This window comes from Tetrao urogallus (assembly GCF_951394365.1).
Source record: "Tetrao urogallus genome assembly, chromosome: 4".
Classification (NCBI taxonomy): Eukaryota; Metazoa; Chordata; class Aves; order Galliformes; family Phasianidae; genus Tetrao; species Tetrao urogallus.
The window spans coordinates 40,669,490-40,684,515 of record NC_136817.1 but is presented as its reverse complement, the minus strand read 5'-3'; positions in this window follow the sequence as shown (position 1 = coordinate 40,684,515).

Sequence of the window (15,026 nt, the reverse complement as noted above, 5' to 3'; positions counted from 1 at the left end):
CACAAATGAATGTTTTGTTGCATGTGCCTGAGCCTTGCACAACATTCCATTAAGCATGATATTCAATACAAGTGATGTAAGTGTACAGTGCAGCCCCACATGGCCCTAGTGGTACAGAATGACATGTCTCTCAGATGATTCATGTACACATGTACATGATCTGAGCCTTTTGCAAAGGTCATTTATACCAAGATATATATACAGACAGACAGAAGCATCTGTGGAGAATTTGGTCAACAACAGAGCAAGTAAAAACCCAGGGATAATTTTGTAGTGAGTTATTTGGCCTTTTTAAGGAATGTGACTTATTCTCTCACGCTAGGATTCTGTTATATTCTGTGTCCCCAGCAAAAGGTTGAAGTGGTGTAAAATTAACTCAAGTAGCCTCTGGAAAGTTTCCTTTGCAGCATCTTTGCTATCTTGTTTGTTGGCAAGATCCTACCCTACTGAGCATTGTGGCAGACTTACCAGAATGACCACGTTTTGCTCTCTTTTCTTCACTGGGAATGATTTCTGGCTAGGCCAGGGAAAGAATTGGATCTGATTTGCCAAGCTAAAAAACTAATCAATCTTTAAATCCAAAGGCAGTTTGGTTGGATTTTCACAATGTTTTCAATTCAGCTGAGGCAAGTGTTGAACTTTTGTTGAGTAAAATATGAGGGAACACGGAATACAGAAAAACAGATAATGCATTGAAAATGGCTTGAAAATTGTACATTGTGCATGGAAGAAAAAGGCCTGAAGCGTTTAAATAACCCCTCTCCAAACTAAATACTTACTAACATAAAATAGTTAATTACAGCTTGCTTTCCAGTAAGTATGACCTTTCTAATGCCTGCAGTGTCCAGCAGATTCAGTTGTACCAGGCAGCCATAAGGGGTAACGTGATCCTCCATCATTTCTTTTTTGAGTGGAAGTCTTCACAGTTGGTAAGGTAATAGAGAAGATGAATAGCTAGATCTCTATTGGAAAGAAAACGAGCACCGTACTGAAATGCCTTCCAACTTTTTGGAAGTTCAGATGGGCTCCAGCGGGGCTCTAATTTGCCTCTGAAATTAAAGCACTCAAACCTGGATGGCTTTGTGTGGTTGGACTGTCATTTTACAGTGGGGTTTCAGCCCCATCCTGATGGAAATGCCCTTGCCCCATGGCTTTCTGCCTGGCAAGGTCAGGCACGGGACCTTCACTGCCAGGTACAGCAATCAACCTTCTCTTGGCAGCTCTCAGCACAAACTGGCACCAGATGCTTCCTGTGCTTAAATGAAGCCTGTGCTTGCTGCTGCTTTCTTTTGGGCTTTAATGCCTTTTATCAAAAGGTTTCTTTTTGTTAAAAAGACAGCTATAGCATCACACATGAAAAATTCAAAAAGCTTTCAGCAAGGAAGACTCAAATATTCAGTGCCTCAGTGTCAGAATGAGGACAACAACGGCCAAGGCATTCAAAGACTACTATAAGGCAAAGCTGTTGATGTTCTACACACCGGCCCATTAAATCGTTTGCAGGTACTCTGCCGCACCCTCCCTTAGGCTTACAGAGGGCAAAGGGGCTGAGAGAGGAGGCCCTCTTCCCAATCGTGTTAGCTTTTTGCACTAACATTTCTGACCATGAGGAACTATTCTTGAATCTTCAAGTATCAAACGTTCTTAGAAAATGGATTGATGGCACTAACGCAAACAAGGAGTACATTTGGATTCCAGTATGTATTCAGATGCAGCCTTACTAAATTAGACTCAATTTTAGAGTTTTCTATCAGCAAATGGCTTGATAAAGAAATCATGAACCTAAAAGCTGCAAAAAATAGTTTTATCAGTCATTAACTATTTCTAGGGCATAATATAAGGTTTATGAGTGCTAGTATGGTCATTCTACCTAACAGTGCAGAAAGTTAAGTTTCTTCCTGAGGAAAAAGTGCAAACTGAAAGTCTAAAGGAAAAGTGCTTTTGTACTATGGACATTTACTATCCTCCTGCATTGATGTTTTGACCTTTGTTCAGAAAAGACACTGAAATCATCATGTCTTACCTGTGACATATATATTGAAATACAGATGCTTGCAGGGACACTTTTTCAGTGTAATATTTTGCTTAATTAGTAAGCTAGATTGTCCTGTATATACTAATGCTATGTGTATTCTTATAGCCTTTATGAAATGCTTTGGCAAAAATGGATACAACATTAAAAGCCCCAGACAAATTCTTTGTGTGAAGCTTTGTGTTTCTTTCCGGAAGACATCACTCTTGCATGGGCACTGAAAGCTCTCAGTGCTAGAACGGGCATTACTTAGTGCTGTGTTCTCTGAATGTGAAGTGAGGCAGGGTCACACAGGCTTTTGCAAATGGAAATGACAAATGCTGAAGGACCTGGTTCTGGCATGTTTTAAAATAAGAGTTGTTTTAAGGACTAACAGTTCATCTTTATTTTCTCCCCTAAAGAAGTTTGACAAGAAGTACGTATGAGATGGCAAGGACCTGGTGAAGCTTTGATGCATTGTCAGGGCAAATGGTGCATTCCCCTAATGAGGTTGGAACTGGGGGTTGGAAATAGATGATCTTTAAGGTCTCTTCCTACCCAGGCCTGTTCTGTAATGGTTCTATAGTGCAGTAGATTGAGCTTGAAAGCAGATAGTGAAGAAGCCAGCCTAGCCATGTTAGGTGGGCCAATCACCAACCTCCAGCCCAGTGCCATTGGGTGTGTTGTGGGGTTGGCTGGGGCTGCCCTGCAGCCCCAGCTGGACACATGGAGACTGTAAGTCAAACAGATTCCTAGGCATGTGTCTCATATGCACAGGCTCGCAGTAATGCTAATGTGAAGTCAACAGCTGTTAGCAGATAAGCCTCACTCATTTAGAAATGAGGATATTGAACCCCTGTTGCATGCTGCTACTCTGCAATAATCAGCCTTGGAGTTGGGATGCTTGTATCCTGGAGCAGCTCATGTAGTAGGCCATTTCATATTATGCTGATGTTTTTGGGTTCGTAGTTTTGGAAATGCACATGAAGCTGAAGCAGAGCCCATGCCTTGAAAAGAAACAGTGGGAAGCTAAACAAAAATGGAATGAAGTAGATTTTTTGGTTCTGTTGGCTGGTTTATTTTTGTTTGTTAGTTGATTCACCCTTATCCCTCCAGACCTTTTGCCTTAGTAACTTATTTATACCACCTACGTTGTAATATCTTCACAAACAAAACTGTTGAGGACAATACCACAAAATACTCAATTTGTGGTGTATGTACCGTGTGTGTGATGAGGGATAGAAATATATGTGCATCTGTGTGTGCATGCTTGTAGTTTTAAATGCATTCCGGTGTCCATTTTTAACTTCTATCGCTTTCTGTAAAAGCATGCTTGTTTTAGTAATAATTGGAAAATGCTAACTTGTGTTATTTGAGAAGAAACCATGAAAATAATCTGATGCACTTAAAGGGCAAATAGGAAGTGCAGTACTCCTCTGCACTTAAACTGGAGTGAAATGATGGTCTGAGAAAAGGAGTCAGAAAACCCTATGGAGATGTAAGAGAACATTATGTCTCCAAAAAGAACACGGGTAATGCTAAGTTTAGGGAATAAGGCTGGGATGAATGTCAGAAGGTAGGGTCAGTCTCCTAGGAAATAGTATTCAGGAGCTGAAATTAATTCAAATAGGAATAAAGTGAGAATAAATTAAAAACAGAAAGAGATATAGATCATTACTCAGAGAGGTTGTGGCTGTATAAGCAGTTCAGAAGTTTCTGTTTCTAACAGAGAGGAGTAGGGTGAACTGGCAAGAGAATTGTTAGAATAATGCTATTTAGAAAAGAAGATACAGAAATCATCCTTCAGCCTTTATCAGAGAAATTGGCAAGTCTGGGAAAGCATCACTGTAAATAACCTCAAAGCTCCTGAGTAGATTGTTTTTCTTATGGTTTTATGGACTTCAAAATTTCCTTTAATCCTTTCAGTTCTTGGTCACCCCATAAGTTTCTGGTTTCCTTATGATGACATTCTTACCAGGAAATAGATTTTAATAATCAGTTTTCTCTTGAATATTGCAAAGATGGTCTTTGAAGTGAAATATTCCACAGAATGTCAGTGGAGGTGGCTGGCTGCAGCACATGAAAGGAAGAATGACATGAAAGACAGAAGAAGCAGGTGAAGCAAGTACCCTTCAAGTGTGTCTGATTTGCCATTCTGATGATATTAGGTCCTTTCAGAAAGTTAAGAATAAATCTTATTGCCCCTTTCCCCATTCATAGCAAAAAACAGGTGTTGGCATTCTGTTTGCTTGCATGCATGTGCTGATTGTGTCTGAATGAGCATCGCTGAACTACTGCCTATCGCTTGGGAGCTCTTACTGCAAACAGAGGCTTTTCAAATTTTACATTTTAAAAATTGCCTGAGCATGCATTTAGGAGGAGTTCCATGCAGTGAGCTCTATAGACATGGCTGTGCAAAGAGGAACGCGGGGATGGACCAAAGTAGCTACATCTGCTGCTGCAGGCAGCTTGGGGTGATCGGTGTGCATTGGGTTTGGGCTGTCCTGGAGGGCCGGTGTTCATGCCCTGCTCTGTTCATGGAGCGCTCGTTGGCCTCTCTTGCCAGTACGGAAATTCTTCTGGATTTGCACTGAGGCCCTATTAAACAAATATGCAGCCAGTGACAAGAAGGAAGATAAGTCTGGGAAGCAAAGTCCTGAAATACCTTCACTGTCTACGTGTTGTGTTTATGCAGCTTCAAATAGCAGGAAAATGTCATCATTTTTTTAGAGTCAGCTGTTGGTTTTTGCAAATGAGTTGACTGGCTGCTTTTGTGAATAAGTCCCACCAGCATTGCTTGCTGAGGGAACTCAAAGTCAGCCCAAGACAGGCTCTCGAGGGTAGGGCTGCCCTCTTTGGCTGTGGCTCTGCCACTGATGCTGTCCCTGGTACTTGTGTTGTACCCACTCGAGGAGCCAGCAGAAGCCCAATGTCTAGGTCTAAATATAACATAGAATTGAATGTAATCAAGTTACAGCATCATTCAAAGTATACACTCTCTCAATTACAGTCCAGGCAGTCTCAGATGTAGACAAAGGTTGATTTTAATTGGCAATAGTTTCAAATTGGTATGGTTTGTTTTTTTTAGTTATTTTAGAAAATAAATGCAAAATGTTTACTTAACTTTAGGTAGCTCTGAAACTTGCCTACTGTAACCCATAATCTTGTAATATTTTTAGATAAATGTTTTTAGACCAGACACCATGAATGCAGTAGATTTCACATAGCCCTCTGTAGTTTCCTAACACAAAAATAATCTAGGACTAAACAAACACTAAAAAAAAAAAACACACAAGAGAACTATTTCTACAACATGAAGAATGGTGTCATGTCTTTTTAAAAAGTTCATGCTTTCATTCTTATTTGTCATGTGGAACTTTTCTTAGCGAGGATCACTCAACACTGCCTGAACTAATGTGCCATTTTGCCTGCATGAAATGAAAATATCTCCCAGTAGCTGAGTGCAGCTGCCTCTCACAGAGATTCACAAAAAAATACAAGTGGATAATTTATCCAGCTTACATAGAAAAGAGGCTGGACTCGCTCCCTTGAATAACAAGAAGAATATCAGGAAGAAAACATGACAGAATCTTATGAAAACACTTCTCACTGCCTGCAGTGCCAAAAATCTGGAAATTCCATCAATGACTCTGTCATTACTGACATGAATCAGCAACTCAGAATATTCAAAGAGACATCTCATATATTTCTCACCATCAGTTTTTATGCCCTATTGCATATTTTGAAGTGTTTTTTTTTTTTTCTTTCCCTCCTGCTTTGCAGCTCTTAGAAATGATCCAATCGTTATAATTGTGTCTTTTAAAAAAACCCCATACCTATGTTTCTGTCACAAGTCCTCTGGATTCCTGTCCCTCTATAATTAGCTGGAAGTTCATGTTTTCATTTAGAAAAATAAAACATTGCCAGAGAAATCTTAAGAATATAAATCCCAAAGGCTGTAAGTTCAAGAGGGAATATGAAAAAACAAACAAACAAACCCGAAGTGCTTGAAGAACTCATATTTTTAAGCTAACCTTGTGATGTTAGGCACCTTTTCTCATGTTTTGAATGTTCCTATTTAGCAGTACTGGACTCAGTGAAATTGCAGGTTATCAGAGGAGCAGCTCTGTGGATAAATGTTAGAATAAAATAAAATATGGAATCATACAACTAGGGACACAGTAGTCCTGGGATGTGGAATGAACATTCTTTCTTTCCCACAGATTTGTGAATTTCAGAATTTCTGTTCTCTAGGAAAAAACAGGTGTAAAAACAGAAGACACTCTAGCCAGAAGAAATTGCTGTCTGATCTAATGCAATTATTTAATTCTTGTGAATTTAAAAGACCTGGATGGATACATACTAATCCAACAAATATACTCTCAAAAAGAGAGAGGGAATCTTTCCTTTGAAAATAGAAAAAATATAAACAACTTTATCCAATACATGGAACTGTGAAATTGTTTTATCACTGTCTCATCACTACATACCTGTATGATATAGCGTGTATCTATAAATTGCTTCAGTTATGTTACTATTGTGTATTGCCTGTTTATGTTGTAATCTCCCAAGAAGAGCCGCACAATTTTTTTGCTTTACTGGCCATACTGCACATTATTGTGTCTTTTTGTAACAGTCACAGCAAAAATACATTTTAAGTATAAATGGCTCTGATGTATTTCTTCTGTGCATGGAAGAGTTCAGACATAGTGAAACAGTTTAACTTCAATTAATATTAATTAATAGGAGGGGCAATGGCTGTTTACGAGGTGGATAGTGATAGGACAAGGGGGAATGGTTTTAAACTGAGACAGGGGAGGTTTAGGTTAGATATTAGGAAGAAGTTTTTCACACAGAGGGTGGTGAGGCACTGGAACAGGTTGCCCAAGGAGGTTATGGATGCCCCATCCCTGGAGGCATTCAAGTCCAGGCTGGATGTGGCTCTGGGCAGCCTGGTCTGGTGGTTGGCGACCCTGCACGCATAGCAGGGGGGTTGAAACGAGATGATCATTGGGGTCCTTTTCAATCCAGGCCATTCTATGATTCTATATGTATACATGAGAACACAATTGTAAATTACCTGTAAAGGCACATGAAATGTGTACACTAATTCCTGTGTGCTCAGATCATACAGCAGCATGTTGTAGTGCTCTCAGGGCACAGCACGTTTCTAGTGTGCTCAGCAGAAGCCTGTACCATGCTTGCCAATTACATGGTTGCTATTATATTTCCATAGAGCCTCATGTGTCCTGAAGAACTTGAGGCATTTGTTGAGCTACTAAGTGTCAAAACCCTTAGGAAAGCCACTTGCCCCTGGCAGCACAGGCACCGCATTTTTCACTCCAGTTCTTACAATAACTGTAACTAACAATAACAGAATCAAAAGGATTTCATTTTGATTTCCCTGACACGATTATTTCCCTCATAATTAACTCCACTGGCTATTTAAAAGTTTAGCATGATTTACTCTGACACAGGATCAGATTCAACAGAGAACTGACTGAACAGGCATTCTCTTTGTTACACCTGTGGTTGCGACAGCTCAGAAGAGCAGCTGCGTATGGATCAATACCATGCCCAGGTCCTTCTGAGCCCCAGCCTGACGATGTGCTGTATTGACTGAGCAGGAAGCCCTGCCAGAATAAAGCGATCAATTAGCTTAAATCTAGGGATAAAATTTCCAGCGTCTCTCGTCACATTCAGACTTCTAGCTTGTGCTTCTTTTCTGTGGCATGGACTCAGATATTCAGATGCCAAAGTCACTGCAAAAAAATGCAGCAGGGTTCTGATCCCTCAAGCACTGTCTTGAGCTCTTCCTATCCATAACCAAGCATCTGCACATATAGTATTTGAAACCCAAATAAAATATTTTTAGTAGTCATGTTTTGACTATACCTAACCAAAAAATGCAGGCTTAATTAGCAGGACCTAAGTGCAGCTCTCATCAGGTTGATTTATGAATTATTTTTTCACCAAGATGTTCAGATCGAGTTCTTGAAGGGTTTGAAACGTTAGCAGAGGAATTCCAGTATGCTCTGGAATACTGGTGAGGTACATAAATATAATCAGTGCAATATACTGTAATTACATTCGAAAGAAGGTTCAAATAAGTCAGATGTTATTTTACTATGAAAACATTTGTTGAGAAAGCACCTAATTGTGTATTTTCTTACCTTTTTTTTCTCAGCTGATTGTAAAATTCATATCCTTTGAGATTGAAATGGCTCACAAATTTGTCCCCAAGTGTTTAATGCTGTTTATAAGGCAGGAAAGGAAAAGGCAGGAGACCTGATATGACACTGCTGTGATGTGATTGTTTCTAATACCCATCCATCTTCCAGAAAACAAGGAAAATAGCTATTCACGTGTTCAGAGTGCAAAAGACTGGCAGGATGGCATGAGCCTGAATCTTGTAGCACGTCAGCAGGCCATCCATCACACCTGCTGGCCAGGGAATACCCTGATTCCAACAGCAGGAGGGGAGATTTTAGTCCATCTGTGTAAAAGGCTGACCTTTTTAGTACAAAGTAGCATCAAATTAGGAAGGAGGGGAATGCCAAGACAGTAAGAGTCAACGCATGAGTTAGCAGAAAGCTATTAAGAAAAGATGACAAAGCTATCAAGTTCTCTTCTGAGAGATTATAACGGGCTAAAGACAAAAGTTAAAAAAATTGTTGCTGGACAACTTCCCATGGTGTGATTGCAATTTTGCTGCATAGATCTTACTGGTTCTACTAGAAGTCAGGGAACTCTGGGTTGCAAAGCTCTTTGAAGCAGTATTTTACTGTCTCTCTTGAAGTAAATATAGAAACCTATATGGAAATAGTACAGAGAATTTGTTCCTTTTGTTATATAATTTAAGTGTTAAAATTAGCAGTCTCCTCTCTCCCAAATGCAATGTGACTGCTTGCTCTTTGATGCCTGCAGCCCATCAGACAGACTGGTGCACATAGATGCTTTGGATGAGGAATTTCTTGGCTGCAGACATTTCTGTAATTCTTACTGTGCTGTAAAATGAGACTGTGCATAACTACTTGAGTCGTGAACTGTGCACAATCTTCTTCAGTTTTTCTAAGTCCTGATGAAAAGAGACACATACTGCTATTGTTCTCATATCTAAAGAAAAAGGGTTATTTAATAAGTGTTATGCAAGTTATGATTGATCTGGGAAAGTAGCATAGATGCATCGCCTTGCATGGAACGGGGTAGGATGGGATAATAAGGTGGGGTTTTTTTTGTCTTTGTTTTTAATAATAACTATATTATTTTTATTCTGTTAGAAATTTTCCTTCAGTTTGAAATACATTGATCTCCTAAAAGAAATAAATAAGGAAAGTCCCAACCTCATTAATAGTTGTAGCGTGGTTGTCTTTCTTATGAAAAGAAGGTGACTAACAGAGGTATGACACAGGTCTCTAGAGCTGTGAAACAAGAAAGCAGGTAGGCAGAGATTACTCACCACTTCTTACACTGAGGCTTGCTCTGTGTGCACACTATCAAGAAATTTCAAAACAAACAAGAAGGGATAGTTGTGCAACTGGTGCCCAGCACATTGATGTCTGTCATTAACAGGGTATTGTGAAAGCAAAGGACTGAGAGTGCAAAGAAAGAATTAGACATTCCTATGAGGGACAGGTCAGTCAGGGGCTAGCTGGAATTATTTCAGATGCAGTCTTCAGCTCAGGAAGTTCTTGAACAGCTGACTAGGAAGATGGCAGAGTATTTCTAGGAATTGCTAATTTCATAATTCTTGCATTTCTTCACTAGATGAGTGCTATTGGCCTGTGACAAGGAGTAGATAGTGGAGCTGGAGGGATTTACACTATAACCGAATGTAGCTGTTTTTGTCTCTTTTTTTCTGAACTTAGTGATTTTCCTTAACATAAATGGTTCATAACTGTAAAATTATTTATTTTCTCAGCATTTTCTTGACTTTTGACAGCTGATGGGATTCATGTTTAGTCCACTTCACAGGTTTTCATCTTACCTAAGCACTGACACTTTTGAGAAGAGAGTGTGTTCTGCAAAGTCGTTCTTGCCTTGGGCTACTAGTGGACACGTGCAGTTCTAGACCAAATCTTTCCATAGAGTAAAAGCTATGTTTAATAGCAGGCAGATTACAAAAGACCACCTAAAGTGGCCTTAAGCTTAAGACTTCTGTGGCTTTTTGAGTTTATGCTATAAACTGAAGTCATTTCCTTGTCATGTGCTTTCCAGGAGGGACTTTGAGTTTGAGTGAACCCTGGTGATGGATACGTTTTCTGGCGCTACAACTACGTTACTGCAGTGGGTGAAATTTTCTTCCCCACATCTAAGGACGGCTTCATTTGCAGCTTAAAGAACCCATTCAGAATGAACTGAATCACTTGGTAGTTTTTGGCAACAGTTATTTTGTGGGAATAGCAATGGCAGAAAAAATGAGAAGCTTGTTTTCACCTGTAGGGCTTCTGTGCCATGCTCCTTGATTGAGTCACAGCAAATTAAATGCTGATTGACGATGAAAATATATGGTATGAACTAAAAGGCAGGCCGGACAGAAGATGTGTTAAGTATTTACTTCCTGGAAATCTGATTTTTGGTAAGTATGCATGCTTAAATATGAAACATGCGGTTGACCTCCCTCAGAGCTCCAGAAGCGGTTCTGGAGAGCTTTAATAGGTGAAAATACCCCCACACTTCAAGGTTTAACACAATCCCCATGCATGCTAAATCTGCATAGTTACATTAGTTTTGTGTGGCCATTAGATGTTAAATGGATGTAAGTGACTATAATGCTTTTCTGCCCAACTTAAACACACTGTATTCAAAGTAATTTACTGCATTTATTTCACCATGGAATGTCTTCAAGCTTGTGCTTACATTTCACTGCTTTCAACAGCGTAATGATAGAACAGAGCAGAGTGGAATCCCATTTGGTATCATGCCTGAGAATCTGAAGACACACTAGTAGAAAGTATAGAAGAAAATCAATGCCATGGTCAGTAATTCTACACTATAGATGAATTGAGGCCAGAGGCAAGGGATTAAGCACAGTGCAATCCTTTCTATATTTTAGAGATTCTGATTGCAAACACAGTTGTAACTTCTCTGAGTGCTCAAGGTCACACTGTATGGCATTGGCAATGTTTGTTTTTTTCTCCAGAATTTCAGAGGAGACTTGAATTTCTCTCTGTATGTAATGAGGAACTCAGGACACTGTGGCAATGTGAGTGAAGCCTTTAATGTTCCCTGTGTTGCTATGATGTGGAACACCAAGTCATTTGTTCGATCATTTTTTCCAGATTGACAATTATATTTTAGACTTTTTTCCCCCTAGATTTCTATCATGATAAATAGTTATTCTCAATGTTCAGATTCCTTATGAGGGAATTCCTTCTGGCAGCTGGAATTTAGTTCTGCATTATTACTTGCCTATGTGAATTTCTGTGGTAATTAGAAGAGTAGTTCTAATCCAGTTTTACCAAAAGCGATAGAGGGATTGATCTGGTGTTGCCTTGGACTGCAGTCAACATGATCTCTGGTTCGGCACGCTATAAGGAATGTTCTACTCCATCATGTTGCTCAAATGCAGCCTGCACACCTGCAGCACTGTAGATCAGTGATCAGTAATATTTTTAGATAGTGTGGCAAACTTTTGAAGTTAGAAAGTCTTTAATAATTAAAAGAACAACTGAAGACTTTTCCCAGTTTAACACCAGAAATAGGCTGTCTAAAGCAATGCTCTGTTGGCAGAGCAGACATCAGTAGAGGAAAGCAAAGCACATGCAGTGATCCAGGGAATGGAAATTCTGATAATGCAATTAAAACCCAAGCTGAAAGCACATGGCAAGCAATTTGTTGACTGACTCGATCACATTCCTAGTCTGACCTGATCACATTCCTATTGCGGAGAGCACCAATTTCTACTGATCTAGATGACGACTGTTAAGGCAAATTGAAGGGCATCAAGTCATTTATGTTTACAGTCCCAACACAACTGGAAATAACTCCTTTTTGGTGCTTTTTGTACACGCCCTCATACTCAGTCTTGCCCTGAAAATTATACATCTCAAAGCAAATGATATTCCTTAATGCTTGCAGTGGAGCTTCCTAGAGCCATGTTCTCTGCTGAAGGTTTTCCGTGATGTTTAGACCAGGACCTCTTACATGCAGGATTTTCTTGATTGGCATGTCTCTGTGTGACCATTCACCCTCCAGTAGAAGTGCTTCTATCTTTACACATCCTTCATCCACTGTAGCTCCACAATACCTTTCAGTTTACAGGATTTCTGTAACAATTACTCTTTGCACAGGTCAATCAGTTCTTTTCAAATAATTAACTAGCTCTATTCTGATTTAACAGTTATTCATGACCTATTCTCAGTGTCCTGATTTTCTTTGGTAGCGGTAATGCTTATCCAGACATTCCAACTACAAAACTGGGTTTGTGAATCTCTCCCTTTGCTATGCATTTTTATTTGTTATCATAGCTAGTCACTCAAATCTCATGGGATTCTTTACATTTTCTGATTAGATGACTGCTACTTTTTAAATGAGGGCTCCACAAATGAGCTGTGCTGTGAAAGACGGGAATGTAATTATGCCACCATAACTATGGGGAGGCTAACATTCACAAGCATTTAATTAACATCCACAAGGATCTTGGATACCACAAAATACGTGATTAATGCATGTCTTGCTCCAAACAAAATTCATTCCTTTGATCAAAATGCATTAGCAAATGTAGAGCAGAGTTTAATTTGGGGGCGAGCTTGGGGCTGTCAGCCAGACCTATGACAGACGACGGTACCACAACATCCCTGTGTGGCCCATGTCTGAGGACAGTGCAGAGAGCACTGAACAAGTTGTTCCTGCAACTTGAAAGGTGCCAAAAACTATTCTCAACATAACTGAGTGCATAAACTCAGATTTTTTTGAATATATGGGAAAGGGAAGCATAAATAAAATGTTATTTCCTAAGAGAGAATATGGAATATATCAAACTCAGGGTGAGAATAAAATAATCATAGCACAGACTCTCCTAGGAAAAGAAAGGGAATTTAGTGGCCCAAGATTGTTCCAGTATGTGGTGTTAAACTTTTATTAGGGTACATTATTTTACCCAGTCTCTTCATGAGTGAAGCAGATCTGTGGCTTCCTAGGATCCAGACTGGCCAATCTAGAAATACCTGTCTCTCGCTCTCTGCCTTGTTTAATTAAGAATACACTTCACAGCAGTCAGCTTTGCTTACAGCTGCTCAAAGGAGATCAGGTACCATCCACAGCCCTCAGTGGGTTGATTTCTGCCTGCTGGTGCTTGGCTCAAAAGACTTTTCTGTCCCTTTTACAGTCTGTGATGCTGGGAGCCCATCCTATACCGTGCTTCTATCTGCGTGTCCCATTCACAGCTACCAAGAGGCTCCTGCACTTAAGAATGAGCTTTGGTGTACCCCATTAAAAATATTTCCCCAGCCCTTTCATGGCCAGGGGCACAGCTTTCTTCCAGGTCTGTCTGTGCCACAACAGCAGCACGGGTGCACCTGGGCATCTCACTGTGAGGCTCAAAGGGTGGGTGCAGGGCCACATTATGTTATGGTACACAGATTTTGCTACATTAGGCACTTAGGTGTGAGAAAGAGACCTGATTTACATCTTCATCCACGTAAATATATATGCATTTTCTATTTGCCTGTACAATAATTGGTACAGTAAAATTAAAGCTATTTAATGGCTTCCTTTGGAAGGTACCATCTGCTTCAATGTCACATTTAACATTCAGAACTCTATTTATAAACAGGAAGAGGTGTAGACTTCAAAGCTGTCCCAGTGTGATGGCCACCTCACAAGCTATATATATATACTTAACATGATACAGACCTAAAGACCTAGGCCTATACGTTTAAGTGAAGGAACAGGATGTAAAAGTGAAGGATCAGACACCCTTCTCCCAAGCTTAAACTAGAAACAATCAGTGGGCGATAATTCTTCTTATCATCCTCCTTTCATTAAACAATCACCAGCACATGATAATATATTATTAATTTCGTAACTGCTTTGCAGTGATACAAATGTATTTATAAATAGATACTGCAAAAGAATACCTATGGTATCCTTCTAGTAGCTTAGCTTTAGTTTTGCCACTGAAGATTGTCCTTTGCTGGTCAATAAATAGAATTGGCTGTTCAGGAAATGCTTGCACACATGTATTTGGATTCAATCCAGTTTCTGTCAGAACCAAGCAGCTGAAATTGGGCATATTGAAGAGCAAAGGGATGTGGCAGAGAAGGCTGGCCCCATCCAAAGGACCCAGGCTTGCACCACAAAGCAAAGCAAGCTGGGATTGATTGCTTTCTACATGAAAGTGTGAGGGAAAATCCCCTGCTGTTAAAGGCAATGCTTATCAGTTGAGTACTTTTGTTTTTGTATTATTTCTTTGTATTCAGATGATAAACTGTTCTGCAAAGTAAGGAGCTTTCAAGGACAAAGTCCTGATATTTGCCTCTTTACTCTGTGACACACTCTTCCAGGTTACAAGGTCTCTTAAAGTTAAAGGTTGATTAATATTTTAATGTTGTATACACTGAAATAGCAAATTCTTTTTTTTTTGGGGGGGGGGAGAGGAAGGGGGGAGGAGAGGGAAGGGGGGTAATTATGATGACTTCTCAGCATATTTTCTTTTTCTACATTAACTTACTAGCTTTGAATTGGGAAACATAGATACAAAATCGTGTTTCAAATATGCTCCAAAGAAAAATGTAACATGTAAGGTAGGTTTACAAATTAAAAGTAGAATCTTTTGTAACTGTGCTGTCACGGTTGCCAGGAGCAGCATCCACAATCAAACCAGAACCCGCAAAATCTCGCGTGAAATCGAAGTGCAAACAAATCCCATACTGCTTGTGACAGGAATATGAAAGCACTGCTACCTGAACTGAAAATATATTTATTTTCAGAACTTATGTTTGACATTTTGGACTGACAATTAAAAGTCATTTTGACATTTCACAAGGAAACGCTACGTTAGCTTCTTGCCATG